Raw genomic sequence first — 17440 nt, 5'->3', positions numbered from 1 at the left:
GTCGCAGTGACTTGTAGCTGTTTTAGGCTACTGTTCACTGATTTGCCACTGAAGCCTCATGAACTCATCTCCAGCTTTAAATGATGATACTAACATCAACCTCTGTTGGTATAGTCAGCTGTAATCTCCTTAGTATAATGCTACTGGAGAAATATAATCAGCTGACAAATTTAGATTTCTATTGGTATTGTTTATCTGCAGGCTTAGGTCTCCTCAGGCTTGATACTGGGCCTGAGAGTAATTTACCTCCTGCAGAGTTTAACATGGTTATACCCTGATATTTAGTAGGGCTACCGATGAATCGATGACAATAGTCTGTCCCTACAAGGAGACCGAAGTCAGTGAGGTGATCAGACTTAATATTATCTGCCAATTTTATTCCTCTATTTCTCAGGAATTTGGCTGTTGCTCTCAGACCTTGAACTTGTAGGTCTACTGGTATTTTGTCCACCACAATGGCTTGTACTCGACAGACGTACCTGCCTAAACGTACTGATGGTTGTACCACCTGGTAGACTTGAGGTCCTGCATCTGTTACAAACCCTGAGATATTGAATGACATCTGGGCTACAGGCCTTAATTGTAGTTCATCTGCCAGCCTTTTAGTGATATATGTTCTCTGGGATCCTTGGTCAAACAACCCACGGGTATGGACCTTGGCCCTCTTATTCAGGATGGTAATTTGGGCAGTAGGCAAAGTCGTATTACCTTTAGACTTTGCCGTATGGACACTCTTTGTTTGTTGCACCTTGCAGTACTGTACTGTGGTGGGAATGCTATCTTCCACCTTGGGGTTTGGAGACGTTGTTTTGGTGTCTCTGCACAATGCTGCATGGTGCTGACCTTTGTTACACCTATTACAGGTGTGTAATTGGGTATCACAGTCGTTGATGTTATGTTTCCTGAGGCACCTCGTGCAATGTTGCAAATCTTTGAGTCGCTCAACACGGGCGTCACTATCAGGAAAATTAGGGCAGTGGTACATTGAATGTTTCTCATTGCAGAACAAACATGTTCCATAGCTTCCAGTACCCTTTGGTGTCACGTTCTTGGATGACACAGTAACTATAGGCTTGGAGGGTCCCACTGCATATACGCCCACACTGCCACTGTTCCACTTTGCTGTTGAATTATATTGTCTAGATTGATTTGGAGTACCTTTGGTACTCTGTGGTTTACTATTATTGGTTTCTGAGGATTTACTTGGTGGTTTTAATTTGTCATGTGTTCGTAATTGATGAACTACTGACTTTAAACCTTCAGATATTTCATTCATGGATAAGATGCTTTTATTGTAATGAGCACTCATTTGTCTCAATATGTCCCTAGGTATTTTCTCCTGGACAATTATTTTCAAGACCCACTCAGCCCCGTTTGTATCTGCTGTCAGGCTGAGGGCATTGATCAATGATTCTACCTCCAGCTTGAAGACTTGGAGTGAATCAGCTGAAGCCTCCGGTGGGGGTAAATGCAACAGCTCATGAACTAAATGTGATGTTCTTACTTCTGGATCAGCATAATTATCCTTGAGGAGTTTTACTGCCAGATCATAGCCGTCATTAGTTAATCTCAGATGGGATACTACTGTTTTAGCCTCACCTGATAATTGGCCTTGCAAATAAGAGAATTTACTACTCTTTGGTAAAGATTGTTTTGAGTCTACAAGGTCAACGAATTTGTTCCAAAATTCGTCCCAATCTTCCTCATCTTTTCCTGAGAAAGTGGGTAAATTAATTGGAGGGAGTCGAGCTTCTGCTTGACTCGTATTAGATGCAACTGTTGTTGTTGTTGCTGTTGCCTTGTTCTGGGCAATTAATTTGACATAAGGCTGTAATGTGGCTTGAGTCTGATCTTCATAATTCGCAAGATCAACCATAATGTCGTCTATTTCTGTTTCTGATAAATTAGTGTTGGCAAGTTCAGCCACATATGTTGCTATTTGACGTTTGATTTGCTCAAATTTACCTGCAGCTGCTTGATAATAGCTTTCCAGGTCAGCATAATCAACTTGAGATTGTTGTGACAAATCTTCACATTTCTTGATCTGTCTTGTTAAGTGGCCTTTAAGACCTGCAAGGGTTCTTTTCATTCTCCCTGCATTATCCATACTGGCTCGTTGGTGAAGCCTTGTGGGGCTTGTACTTGGGCTGCTCATAATACTGAACAAGCACTGATGGTAGCCTAGGGTAAATTCTGCACTCACTAGGCAATAATCCTACCTCTACTAGAGGTTAGCACTTAAAATTAATACACATTATATATATACAATCATCCACACTAATGATTTGAGTGATAAACTAGTGTCACTGGAAGTACCTTTAGGTTAGCTCTTCTATATCACCCTAGGATGGTAGAGACACTAATTAATCACTCAAAGGTGTAATGATCATAAGTAAATTATTATATATACAACTCAATTCGAGTTGATAAAAATTACACCCAAAATAGGGTCTGGACCATTCATTAATGGTGTTAGGTTGATCAATATAGTACAACTGACTATGGTAATAATGGGACTAGGATGAACGATAATAGTTCAACTAGTCAATGGTTAATATCCTACCCTGTTGTGGGTTGGCAATTAGTAAATATTATATTGAGAACACTAGTGCAATATATATTAAATAATTCTCTATTTGGAGAAATAATATACACAATTATTGATAATAGCCTCTTAATTGCCTCTATGAAACTTCTAATATTATCTAGAAGTATTAAATATTATTAGTGACCTCGCGAAATAAAGTCCACAAAATTCGTGGATAATCTCTCGCGAAATGTAACACCACGAAATCCGTGAACAATCTCGCGAAGACACAGTCACTAATTTGGCTGGCTTCTATTAGCGCTGTCATTTCACGAAATAACACGCCACCAAATATCTGTGGGTGTGCATGAAACCGCTGACGAAGCTGAACTCGGCTGAGGGAGGCTCCTGAGCTCCCTCGAGGCTACGCTGCCGTCTTGACTGGCTTTGTTTAAATCACACTGCACTAGTATATTTAATGAATCCACTGGTTAACTGGTTCATCCGGTACTAAGATGACCAAATGTGGGTTCAAAGGATCAAATAATCCGTCATCCGGTTCGAAGATGACCAAATAATGTGGGAACCGACCTGTGAGATTTATATTTATTTAATTTATATGAATTTATATAGAATTTATATTTACGTTAATTTGTATACTTCGATAGCAATTTGTATAATGATAAGTGGACTGTATTTCTGCAATAATCTCTTAATCTCACAAATCGATCCTCTACACATTAGGGGGGTTTATATTTATATATATGCAGCCAATCAAACTACAGTATTAACTACACATTGAAAAGGTTCCTTATCTTATAGTACAGCAGGTTAGTCCACCAGGTATAACTAGGGTGTAGACACCAAATTATCCTCTTTGAGGTAGCTTCCATATCACCCAGTAACTGGTGCACAAATCTTCCTTCCTCGTCTTGACCTGTCAAAAGTGCGCTAGCTGTGAAGCCAGAATCCTATATATGACAAGCTATATCAGAGAAAACACTATACAGTACATGGAACATGAAGACCTGGCTTAATTACCTTTAGTTTGAGGCGATTTCGCGATCTAACCGGGTCACCCTATATCCTGACATTAATGGCCATAAATGAATGATAAACGGGTTTCGGATAGACACTTAACTTGAATTTGTAGACAACGTGTTGACAATGGTACACCTTTGGTTTCCATAACACTACGTCCAAGTAAATTTAACAGGAGCTGAATTTGCTCCCGTGTGAGCCTCTGGTCTCGTATAAACAATGGCTGCCCTCCTTCCCCACTGACGCCTGGCCTACTTGTCCAGATGTCAATAAGTGATAGAAGGGTCACATTTACTCTACTTTAATATTGATAATTAAGTTAATTTATATAAGATGTTTTTATGATGGTAAAGTCCAAAGACTAATGTATTTAAGAATAATTCCCAGCAAAATAGCTGGTGAATTATAATAGTATGTGGTGATGATATCCCGTTTTCTTTAGACGGTAATTCCACTACAAGTTACGTTTTCTATGGGTAACTTGTTTATACAACACAGCTATTATCTGTATGATATATTAAATGGTGTCGGATTTTCCGACAGAGCTTAAGTACACTTTGGTTGTATGTGAGACTACAAATTATGTTCTGGTTATTCAGCTGATATCCCACAGTTATCCAGGAAAGAAGTGTGGTGTGCCTCAGTGGTTATGACATAAGTTTTTCCAGAGTCAGTCTTCCTAGCTATTATTTTACCATCGCGCACAAAACAATGTTTAATAGCAGTGGATCTTTTGCTGATTCCACGTAGTTTAAATAAGAGATTTTGTCTGAATCTGGTTAGACATTCGTTCACATAAACATTGGATTTCCTAGCGACTGCAGCAGTGATAAGATCTGACTTGCGGGAGCAGCTATCTAACTTCACACGTATCTTTCTGTTGTTTGTACCAGATGATTTGGTACCCACTCTATAAGCTGACTTGATGTCACTTGCTTCGATTGAATAATTCAACTTAGTACGCAATTCCTGGATCACGATGGCAGTACAGTCTTCTCTGTCAGTTTCATGGGGAAAATCATGTGATGAGATGATGACAGAATCAAAGAGCTTAAGTTGGTCTGATTCGTCTTGGGTTGCAGTGTGTTGCTGTTGTAGGGAGTTAAAATGGTTCTCTAACTTTTGTAACATCTCTTCTTGCTTCTTAGAGGTTTCTGCTGGTTTAGAGTTAGTAACCGAGATCTGAGGAGAGCTTAATTCCTGTTCGAGTTGGCCGACTCTGGTAGACAGATCTTGGTTAATCTTGTGCATGGCCAAAGCATCACTCTGTAGCTTCATTATCAGGTCCGACTGCTATCGGATTATAGACTTTTGGTCATCATGTATTTGAGTCAATAATTTGAGCCATGGATTATCAGCGAGACGCTTAAAGTCAGAACATGGGGAGGCAGCTCGTTTAAGTTGCTCCATATGGTTACATAACTGTTGCAAGGCTCGAGTCAGTGACGACGCTTCAATCAGCTGGGAAGGTTTGTTATTGTTGACGCAGGGAGGGTCGGTACCCCCCCCCCCCCTCGGCAGCCATTAAGGGGGAGACAGCCGCATTATTCCTGTTGCTAGCTTGGCTGGTTGGGTTCATCCTGATGGTGTGCTATCTTTCTTTGCGGCCTTACCGAGCTTAGAATTGTTTTGCATGGTAGCAGCAGAGATGTACGCAGGCAGATGGGGTAGACTCGTTCATGTGGCAGCAGCAAACGTCAGGTTAGCTTCCTCCAGGGAGCAACACTAATGAGGTCGAGATGAGCTAGAAGGTTAGGTTTTGTCGAATATTTCGGTCACATTTAGGTCACTGGGTACTTAGCTGCCTTCTGGGGTTGTTACATCATGTTTGGGATGTTGTGGGCTCAAGGAGCAGCTGATAAAGTTGGAGGGGCAGCAGGATCGTCAGGAGCGGATGAGCATTCGAGAATGAAAAAGTATATAATATAATATTATTATAATATAATATAATGTAATGTAATATAATAATATAATATAATATATATATGTATATATATATATATATATAATATATATATATATAATATATATATATATATATATATATATATATATATATATATATATATATATATATATATATATATATATATATATATATATATTAGTATATTTTGGTAGCAGTCTTTCCTGTAGACATATATTATTAAATATGACCGAAAAAGTAAGATTAATAATTCTAACACGAATTTTCTCAATCTTTCGTACATTACGCTTCACTGTTGGAGGTAAATCAAAAATCACTTCTCGAAAATTCATTTTTATTTCTAGTCTGACGCGACACGGGCGCGTTTCGTAAAACTTATTACATTTTCAAAGACGTCACAAATACACAACTGATTAGAACTTACGTATCTCTGATTTTATATCTACATTTGAGTGAGGTGGGAGGGGTGATGTGGCATTAACACAAGACAGAACAAGAGGGGATATTAATAGGGTATTAAAAGTATCAACACAAGACAGAACAGAAACAATGGGTATTGAATAGAAGTGTTTGTAGAAAGCCTATTGGTCCATATTTCTTGATGCTTCTATATTGGAGCGGAGTCTTGAGGTGGGTAGAATATAGTTGTGCAATAATTGGCTGTTGATTGCTGGTGTTGACTTCTTGATGTGTAGTCCCTCGCAAACGTCAAGCCGCCTGCTATCGCTGTATCTATCGATGATTTCTGTGTTGTTTACTAGGATTTCTCTGGCGATGGTTTGGTTATGGGAAGAGATTATATGTTCCTTAATGGAGCCCTGTTGCTTATGCATCGTTAAACGCCTAGAAAGAGATGTTGTTGTCTTGCCTATATACTGGGTTTTTTGGAGCTTACAGTCCCCAAGTGGGCATTTGAAGGCATAGACGACGTTAGTCTATTTTAAAGCGTTCTGTTTTGTGTCTGGAGAGTTTCTCATGAGTAGGCTGGCCGTTTTTCTGGTTTTATAGTAAATCGACAACTGACGATTTACTATAAAACCAGAAAAACGGCCAGCCTACTCATGAGAAACTCTCCAGACACAAAACAGAACGCTTTAAAAGAGACTAACGTCGTCTATGCCTTCAAATGCCCACTTGGGGACTGTAAGCTCCAAAAAACCCAGTATATAGGCAAGACAACAACATCTCTTTCTAGGCGTTTAACGATGCATAAGCAACAGGGCTCCATTAAGGAACATATAATCTCTTCCCATAACCAAACCATCGCCAGAGAAATCCTAGTAAACAACACAGAAATCATCGATAGATACAGCGATAGCAGGCGGCTTGACGTTTGCGAGGCACTACACATCAAGAAGTCAACACCCGCAATCAACAGCCAATTATTGCACAACTATATTCTACCCACCTCAAGACTCCGCTCCAATATAGAAGCATCAAGAAAATTGGACCAATAGGCTTTCTACAAACACTTCTATTCAATACCCATTGTTTCTGTTCTGTCTTGTGTTGATACTTTTAATACCCTATTAATATCCCCTCTTGTTCTGTCTTGTGTTAATGCCACATCACCCCTCCCACCTCACTCAAATGTAGATATAAAATCAGAGATACGTAAGTTCTAATCAGTTGTGTATTTGTGAAGTCTTTGAAAATGTAATAAGTTTTACGAAACGCGCCCGTGTCGCGTCAGACTAGAAATAAAAATGAATTTTGGAGAAGTGATTTTTGATTTACCTCCAACAGTGAAGCGTAATGTACGAAAGATTGAGAAAATTCGTGTTAGAATTATTAATCTTACTTTTTCGGTCATATTTAATAATATATATTTATATATATATATATATATATATATATATATATATATATATATATATATATATATATATATATATATATATATATATATATATATATATAATTTTTTATTAAACCTAAAAGGGGTACCACTTCTTTTGCAAGTGTAGGGATCTATAGCCTCGAAGAAGAAAATAAAGAGTACTCAGAGAAGACCTTGTGGATCCTCACTGAACACTTTGATCATGTCTACCACCCTATTCTTTTAGTATGTGTGTATACATATCAACTTTATTTTAATATTTCATTACACAAAAAGGGGTTACAACATTGGTTACATGCTTTGTACAAGGCTACTCATCACAGGTTGTAGAGTTCCTCTATCTCCTCAGATGGCAGGCTGGAACCATGGATGCAGTGAGCTTTTCCTCTCTGGATCGCCACACTAAGGCGCTGAAAGCATAGCTGGCGGCTGTAGGGTCTCTAGTTGTTTCAGTTAGCTTGTAACCCAGCTCCTTCAAAAAACTACCAGCTCATTTACCCAAGGCACTAAGTGTCTTAACGGCAATGGGTCAGAATTGTAGTGGTGATCAAGATCTCTAGATCAAGAGCCCAATACTGTCATCATGTCACCATGGTGACAATATTGGGCAGCGCCACTCATCCTGTGAGTGGACACACCATCATAGGAGCATTTACAACACTCGCCAACAGGAAGCAAACCCGCTGGGTCGTTCATCCTGTCACTTGTACCCAGACACAGCTGGGATTTGCTTAACTGTCGAAAGTGAACAGTTTTTGCAAACAAAAAGATTAACATTCGCCAACCCTTATAATTGTACGTTATCTTGCGGGTGCAAAATGGGGAAATATTTTAAGTACAGTATGTATATGTGACAACCACATTTGTCCTGATAATTTGTTTCAAGCTGGAGTTTAAAACTAGAGCAGAATTTTAGCAATTAAGACTTCGGCGGGGAGGCGGTTTCATGGGGTTCATAATCTTATGGGTTAAAAAGCATCTGTTTTCACTCGTACATTGTGGCTTGTTGACCTTGAAACCTTTACTCCTTGTTCGTGTTACATCTGACCTTTTGAAGAAATTGTATGAATCAATATACTCCAAATTATTCAGTATTTTAAAGGTTTCGCTCTATTACTCTCTCATTTGCATATATCTAAGCATATAGATTAGATATAGATTTAGATTAGATTTTTTATTCAGGAAAAGGTACATACATTGCAGATTAGTTACAAAGGGAAAGACAATGGCTTCAGTTCACTAGCTATATTGGAGGGGAAACATCTTCAAGACAAGTGTGGGCAAAAATTCAGATAGCTAAGGGGAGCAGAGCCCAGCCTGCGGCTCACAAAGACCCCCAGGGTAAGGCTGAAGAACTAGTTCACAGGTGGAGTGATGCAGCATTATCCTCCTCCCTCCCTGCAGAAGTAAGCAGGGAACAGCTCCTCCGACATAATGACAGAAGGATTAGGATAACAAGAGCACAATCTAGTGGTGACGAGTATGGGGAACCAATCACAGCCCAGGAAGTAAAGGGGGCTATGAAAAAGGGTAAAAGTACAGCACCTGGTGAAGATGGCGTCATCTACGACATACTCAATGTACTGTGTGAAGTGTCTGGCAATCCACTACTCCACCTGTTTAACAAATTATTCCTATGTGGAGTGTTGCCCACACAATGGAAACATGCAATAATGGTCCCAATGACCCTGGCAATTACAGACCTATCAGCCTCATGTAATGCACTTGGAAGATGCTTGAAAGGATCATCCTAAACCGACTATTGCACAAAATAGGCAGGTTAGGGGAGGGGTCAATGGATTTGTTAAAGGACGGAGCACAGCAACCTATAGTTAATTACCTTGCTAATGATACAGCTAAGTACTCCCAATAAACTCGCTCCTCGGGGCAAAATTTTAAAATTTAAAATACAATACCTAAAGCCACTAATACGCATAGCGTTTCGGGCAAATATATACGAAGTAAAACTCAAACAAAGAACTGACTCCGTAGGACCCATAAAAGATGAGACTAACAATTTTAAGTTGTATGATAAGAGGGCGGCAAACACTCTCAATGAATACCTAACATCAGTGTTCACACTAGAAAGCTTGAATGACATCCCATCACCAACACAAATGTTTGTCGGAGGTAAGGAGAATGAATTAAGAGAAATACCAATTACACGCGACACAATCAGGAAGAGCATTGACAAACTAAAAGACTCAGAAGCCCAAAGTGTAAATGGATTTAAGTCCCAAGTCGTAAAGGAACTGGCAAATTAATTGGGTTGTTGTAGGTAGGAGCTGCCTCGTATGGGCCGGTGGGCCTTCTGCAGTTGCCTTTGTTCTTGTGTTCTTGTGTTCTTATGTTGAGTAGCAACATTTGCAAATTTGTAGATGATACAAAAATAGGTAGGGAAATTAACACGGAAGAAGACTCACTATCACTTCAAGTTGATCTAAATAGGGTTTTGAAATGGTCAAAAGATTGACAGATGCAGTTTAATGCTGATAAATGTAAAGTTTTGAGACTAGGTAATGATGATAGTTACAAGATACGAGCTAGATGGTGTTGAGATTGCGAAGTCGGATTGTGAAAGGGATCTGGGAGTTATGATTAGTAAGAATTTAAAACAAAAGGATCAATGCATGAATGCTCGTAATAAGGCAAATAGGACACTGGGATTTATTAATCGAAGTGTTAGTAACAAGACACCTGGTGTGGTTCTTCAGCTATATCTTGCTCTGGTTAGGCCCCATTTACATTATGCAGTTCAGTTTTGGTCGCCATATTATAGAATGGATATAAATTCACTTGAACGTGTCTAGAGTAGGATGACTAAGTTAATTCCCCAAAATAGAAATCTTTTATATGAAGAAAGATTAACAAAGCTTAAATTGCATTCACTGGAAAAGCGAAGAGTTAGGGGTGATATGACAGAGGTTTACAAGTGGATTAATGGACATAACAAAGGGGATATTAGTAGGGTATTAAAAGTATCAACACATGACAGAACACAAAACAATGGGTATAAATTGGATAAGTTTAAATTTAGGAAAGACTTGGGTAAATACTGGTTTGGCAACAGGGTTGTTGATTTGTGGAACCAATTACCGCGTAACGTGGTGGAGGTGGGGTCCCTCGATTGTTTCAAGCGTGGGTTGGACATGTATATGAGTGGGTTTGGGTGGTTATATATAGGAGCTGCCTCGTATGGGCCAATAGGCCTTCTGCAGTTACCTTTATTCTTATGCTCTTAATTCACTATGCTTGCCAGTGAAACTCCTTTTCAGAAAATCGCTGGACCATGGAATAGTTCCCCTAGTAATAGTTGAAGGTGATGTAGTGATCGAGTAATCCTTATACTCCATTATCTCATCATCATAATGGCATAACTAATTACACAAGCATTAATCCTATCCCTATTTACAGGTAACGGTTTTCCACCCATCTATATCTTACTGTGAGGTGTCGTCACCGTACATAAGCAAACGACTTGAGAATAGCACATTACGGGCTATTCATGCCCATGCCACCTCTTGGGTGGCTTAATCTTTATAAATAAATCAGAATAGCACACACCATTTGGTCCGGGAGCCATCTCCCGTCACGCAGGGTGCAGTTGCGCCTCCACAGATCTCCAGTATCATCTTTTGATAATGGTAATGGCTCAAAAGGGCCACCACTTACGGGGTATTCATGCCCGTGTCACCTCTTGGGTGGCTTAATCTTCATCAATCAATCGAATAGCACACAGTACAATCTCCAGTCAAGAATGTAGCACTCGGCGTGTACAGTTCTAATCGACCCAAGACGCTACAGCCTCGACACAGAGCAGACAGCAGACTACGACCGTTGTTCAGGTCCATGTAAACTACATCTACCCGAAGTCCTTCGTCTGAATAGCCAGTTACCAGTTACAGGAGATACTTTTTCACCCACAGAGTTATTAACTCATGGAAACGCCTACCCACCGAAGTGGTACGTGGCAAACTAGATAAAAAGTATGCCCGCCTTCAGAGGAAAAGCTTAAAGTTTAATAAGGGAGAATTAAGGGGTTTTGTTGGTCATATTAAGTCTTGGTATGATGCTTATAAGCCAGTTTCGGCAGAAGCATTTTATTAAGATTTAATTAAGGAGGTAGATGTATTTAATGCAACATTGAACCGGAAAACATCTGGTATAGAAAAGCATCCCCCCATAAAAGTGTGCGGAGAAGAGAAAGGAAATTTGGAGCAAGTATTGGCAGGAGTTTGCAGAGAAAGTTAGGAGTAACAAACTTGAAGGAAATCTGGCAAGACATAAATGAAATAAGGGGTAAAAAACATAATTTTGTTGCACATCCTGACCCGTAAGGAATTGCAAAAGGTCTCGTAAATAAATGGGCGGAAGCTGCCAAACTTAGTTCATTTAATTACCCGCTGTAACGAGAGAGTCGTTTGATTCTTGGAAAGATCTAAGAAAGGATTTTATACTTACAACAGGTAACAGTGGTGATGTCACTTGCACAGGTATTACCAGAGAAGAACTAATAACGGCGATTAAAGTTGGGAAATCTACCGCCCCCTGGGGAGGATGGAGTAACTTATGAAATACTTAATGAACTTGCCAATTTGACGAAAAGCCCGCTGTTAGACCTCTTTAATATTAGTTATAAAGAGGGCAGAATTCCCAGTAAATGAAAAAGAACTATGATCATCCTTATCCCTAAAGCCAATGGAGAGTACAGACCTGTGTCTTTAACCTCGTGTTTTTGTAAAATGATGGAGAGGATCATTTTAAATAAACTTTTGTATATAATAGGTGATCAGCTGTCTAATAATTTTTCGGGTTCCTCAGAGGAAAAAGTACCTCTGACTGTATTATTAAATGTCTAGCTAATGGTAATGATTATTATAGAATTTTTATTGATTTATAAGGAGCTTTTGATAAAGCCAACAAAGAGGTTATTTTATATGAATTAGCTGGTCTTGGTGTTGAAGGGAGATTATTGCGCTGGATAGGGGATTATCTTCAGGAAAGGAAGGCTCAGGTGTGGTATCAAGGTTGTATGGTTCAAGGTTCAAGGTATCAAGGTCAAGAACTCTGCACACCTCAGGAAGGAGTGTTGAGTCTCACCCTGTTTAATGTACTAATGAATAAGATAGCATCTGAGAAATACTCAAATTGGGTAACTCCAATCATATATGCCGATGATATTTTGTTTCAGGGCAAAGATATTTCAAAGGTTCAAACAGTGTTGGACAATTTCGGAAACTAGTGTCACCACATGGGACTAGTGGTTAATGAAGACAAAACTAAAGTTTGAATGTAGAAGTCGGAGGCCCATTATATTGGAAATAAACGGTAAAAATATAGAGAGTTAATATATATAAATATTTAGGCATATATGTTGGATATACCCACGAGAGTTTGGAAACTGAGATGAACAGACTGTTGAGTCAATGTCGGAAGAGATTACAACCTCTGAAGGCCTTGGCATGCTGTGGAAAGGAGTGGGAGTCCAAGTGCTACGAATGATGTACTTGAGTACTGTAAGATTTCTTATTAATTATGCTGCACCTGTCATTTCTTGTTTTGGTAGAGGTAGGATGAGCAAGTTGGAGAAGATACAAAATGAAGCCGTTGGGGGTCGTTGTGAGCCGCTGCTACCTGAATTTTTGCCCACACTTGTCTTGCAGACGTTTCTCTTCCAATAGAGCTAGTGAACTCTAGTCATTGTCTTTCCCTTTGTAACTCATCTGCAATGTATGTACCTTTACCTGAATAAAAAATCTAATCTAAATCTATATCTAATCTATATGCTTAGATATATGTAAATGAGAGGGTAATAGAGCGAAACCTATAAAATACTGAACAATTTGGAGGATATTGATTCATACAATTTCTTCAAAAGGTCAGATGTAACACGAACAAGGAGCAAAGGTTTCAAGCTCAACAAGCCACAGTGTAGGAGTGACAACAAATGCTTTTTAACCCAAACGATTATGATCATGGCAATAAGGTTTCTAAAACAGTAGGCATTCTTCCAAAGTCAGACACTGTACTATGTTCCTCGCCCTAACCTAGTCACTCAGTATTATTCACTCATTTATCTATGTCTTGTCTATTTATGTCTTAAAGGTTACAAGACGTACATTAGTCAATACAATTGGTGCTTAAAATGTTAAGGATCTCTTGTGAAACACGGGTATTAATAAAAAAATTTATTATGTAAAATAAATAATAAAGGCCCAAGGGCCATGAAGTAACAAGAATGCAAGGCTGGCACAAGCTGGCGTAAGTAGAGAAGACGGAAGATTCTTCATATTAAAAGACCCTGCTTCTCCAAGATGGCAGTCACACCCTGCTTGCCCTGGACAATCATGATATTGAGAAGGACTGTTTACTGTGAAGGGAAGTCCACAAATGCAATGCCAGCATGAGTCAGTCTTGAAGGGTAAACGATGATGGCACCCTCACAGTAACACAAAAGCCGAGCAAGCCCAGTGAGGAAGACCTGTTGATGGGAAAGGAGGAGAATCATTAGTCACAACCAAATCCACATAGAAACAAAGGAGAGAAAAAAAATAAAGTGGATGTCTTCTTTTTGTATAGACATAATAAATATTGCCATTTGGCTATGTATTTATATGATATATAATAGAATACAGCAAAAACAAAATAAGAGGGGTGTAAGGAGAAGAAAATATTAGTGTTCAGTGAGAATCCACAAGGTCTTCTCTGAATACTCTTTATTTTCTTCAAGGCTGTGGTCCCTACAATTGCACCAGTGGTGGTACACACCCCTATTATTATTTAAACAGGTGAGTAAAAATAGGTGAGTACACACACGGTGTCAGCAAACTTAGCCTCCAAACACACACACACACATGGTATCAGCAAGCTTAGCCTCCAAACACACACACACACACATGGTATCAGCAAGCTTAGCCTCCAAATACACACATGGTATCAGCAAGCTTAGCCTCTAAACACACACACACACACACACAAACGGTATCAGCAAGCTTAGCCTCTAAACACACACACACACACGCACACATGGTATCAGCAAGCTTAGCCTCCAAACACACACACACACATGGTATCAGCAAGCTTAGCCTCCAAACACACACACACACATGGTATCAGCAAACGTAGCCTCCAAACACACACACACACACATGGTATCAGCAAGCTTAGCCTCCAAACACACACACACACATGGTATCAGCAAGCTTAGCCTCCAAATACACACATGGTATCAGCAAGCTTAGCCTGTAAACACACACACACACACACAAACGGTATCAACAAGCTTAGCCTCCAAACACACACACACACATGGTATCAGCAAGCTTAGCCTCCAAACACACACACACAGAAAATGGGGACATTGAAACAGTTGATAAACTTGATTTCAAGAGAGAGAGATCACTATGGGGAACTTCAAAAAATTTTTAATAAGTAATTAGGCAGACTTGTTGCTAGACAGGGAAGTAAATTAAATGTATGCCAAATTTTGCAAAATATACAATGAAGGCACACAAACATTCATACCAAAACAGAGATGCAGGGCCAGAAAACAGGATTGGTTCAACAGAAATTGAGAGAGGGCCACAGACCAAAAGACACAAAAATGGAATGAAAGACATTTAAAAACTACAAGCAGATGTCAACAAAGTTTTCGATTGGGCAGCAGAAAATAACATAATGTTTAACAGTGATAAATTTCAGGTATGGCAAAAATGAGGATCTAAAACATAATACAGGGTACAAAACACAATCGAATCTTCCCATAGTAGAAAAACAGCATGTCAAGGATTTGGGAATAATGATGTCCGACGATCTAATGTTTAGGGAGCATAACCAAGCAAATATTGCGTCAGCCAGAAAAATGATCGGATGGATTATGAGAACTTTCAAATCCAGGGATCCCATCACAATGGTTGTACTCTTCAAGTCATTTATGTTGTCCCGTCTCGAGTACTGCTCAGTATTCACTTCCCCCTTCAGAGCAGGAGAGATTGCTGAAATAGAGGGAATACAGAGAACATATACGGCACGCATAGACGAGATAAAACACCTAAATTATTGGGATCGTCTCAAAGCTCTCCAAATGTACTCTCTGGAAAGGAGACGAGAGAGATACCAGATAATATACACATGGATGATACTGGAGGGCCAGGTCCCAAATCTACACAGTAAAATAACAACGTACTGGAGTGAACGATATGGAAAAAAATGCAAGATTGAACCAGTGAAGAGCAGAGGTGCCACAGGCACAATCAGAGAGCACTGTATAAACATCAGAGGTCCGCGGTTGTTCAACGTCCTCCCAGCGACTATAAGAAATATTGCCGGAACAACCGTGGACATCTTCAGGAGAAAACTGGACTGTTTTCTAAGAGAAGTTCCGGATCAGCCGGGCTGTGGTGGGTATGTGGCCCTGCGGGCCGCTCCAAGCAACAGCCTGGTGGACCAAACTCTCACAAGTCGAGCCTGGCCTCGGGCCGGGCTTGGGGAGTAGAAGAGCAGAACCCCATCAAGCAGGCATCAATATAGAAAGAAGCCCAACCCCCAATCATACCAGCGATACAAAGATGCGAGAAACAACTATACAGCAGTAAGGGGAGAGGCAGAAAGAAATTTTTAAAAAGGGATAATGGATAAATGTAAAACAGAACTGGACCTATTCTACAAATTCATAAACAACAAATTGCAGGTAAAGGATAATATCCAGAGGTTGAAAATAGGAAACAGATTCACAGAAAATGATAATGCAATGTGTGAAACATTAAACCAAAAGTTCCAAAGTGTGTTTATACAAAATGAAATCTTAAGAGAACCAGACACAATAAGAATTTCTGAGAACATCATAGAGCGTTTAGAGGTGTCTAGAGATGAAGTGGAAAATATGCTAAAGGAGCTAAGTAAGAACAAAGCAGTTGGTCCAGATGGAGTTTCACCATGGGTTCTGAGAGAATGTGCATCTGAGCTCAGCCTTCCACTTGACCTGATCTTTCAGGCATCCCTGTGTACAGGAGTCATAGCAAACATGTGGAAAAAGGCTAACATAGTTCCAATCTACAAAAGTGGCAACAGGGAAGACCCCACCCCTGTCAGTTATAGACCTGAATCATTGACAAGTGTAACAGTGAACAGATTGAAAAAAAAATAATAAAAACTAAATGGGTAGAACACCTGGAGAGAAATTATATAATATCACACAGACAGTATTGTTTTCGATCTGGAAGATCCTGTGTATCGAATTTACTATGATTGAGCCATTTTATAGTATCGAATTTCTATGATTGAGCCACAGAGATTTTAAAGGAAAAAGGTAGTTGGGTCGACTGCATCTATCTAGACATAAAAAAGGCTTTCGACAGAGTTCCACATAAGAGGTTGTTCTGAAAACTAGAAAATTTTGGATGGGTGACAGGTAAGCTTCTAACATGGATGAAAAATTTTCTGACTGATAGAAAAATGAGGGCAGTAATCAGAGGCAATCGGACTGGAGAAGTGTCACAAGTGGAGTACCTCAGTACATGCACCAGTAATGTTTATTGTCTACATAAATGATCTACCAGTTGGAATACAGAATTATATAAACATGTTTGCTGATGATGCTAAGATAATGGGATGGATAAGAAATTTAGATGATTGTCATGCCCTTCAAGAAAACCTGGACAAAATAAATATATGGAGCACCACTTGGCAAATGAAATTTAATGTGAATAAATGCCGAGTTATGGAATGTGGAATAGAACATAGATCCCACACAACCTACAAATTATGTGAGAAATCTTTATATAATTCTGATAAAAGAAAGAGGTCTAGGGTTCATTCTAGATAGAAAACTATCACTTGAGGCCCACATAAAGAACGTTGTGTGAGGAGCCTATGCCACGCTTTCTAACTTCAGAATTTCGTTTAAATACATGAATGGCGAAATACTAAAGAAATTGTTCACGAGTTTTCTTCGGCCAAGGCTAGAATATGCAGCGGTTGTGTGGTGCACATATCTTAAGAAGCACATCAACAAACTGGAAAAGGTGCAAAGACATGCTACTAAGTGGCCCCCAGAACTAAAGGGCAAGAGCTATGTGGAGAGGTCAGAGGCATTATATATGCCAAA

The 17440-nt window shown here is 39.4% G+C and overlaps 1 long non-coding RNA gene across 1 annotated transcript in view; it reads right to left on the bottom strand.

Moving 5' to 3' along the window:
* Window positions 1-13526: 13526 nt before the first annotated feature.
* The window catches only part of LOC138358630 (uncharacterized), a 25891-nt gene continuing 21977 nt past the window's right edge, over window positions 13527-17440 (bottom strand). The window contains exon 3 of the long non-coding RNA XR_011225499.1: window positions 13527-13816. This is a non-coding gene — a long non-coding RNA (uncharacterized lncRNA). The remainder of the gene's footprint in view (window positions 13817-17440) is intronic.

Source organism: Procambarus clarkii, chromosome 85 (genome assembly GCF_040958095.1).
Source record: "Procambarus clarkii isolate CNS0578487 chromosome 85, FALCON_Pclarkii_2.0, whole genome shotgun sequence".
In the NCBI taxonomy this organism is placed as follows: domain Eukaryota; kingdom Metazoa; phylum Arthropoda; class Malacostraca; order Decapoda; family Cambaridae; genus Procambarus; species Procambarus clarkii.
The sequence above is the reverse complement of the archived record's forward strand: the minus strand, read 5'-3'. Positions and strand labels throughout refer to the sequence as shown.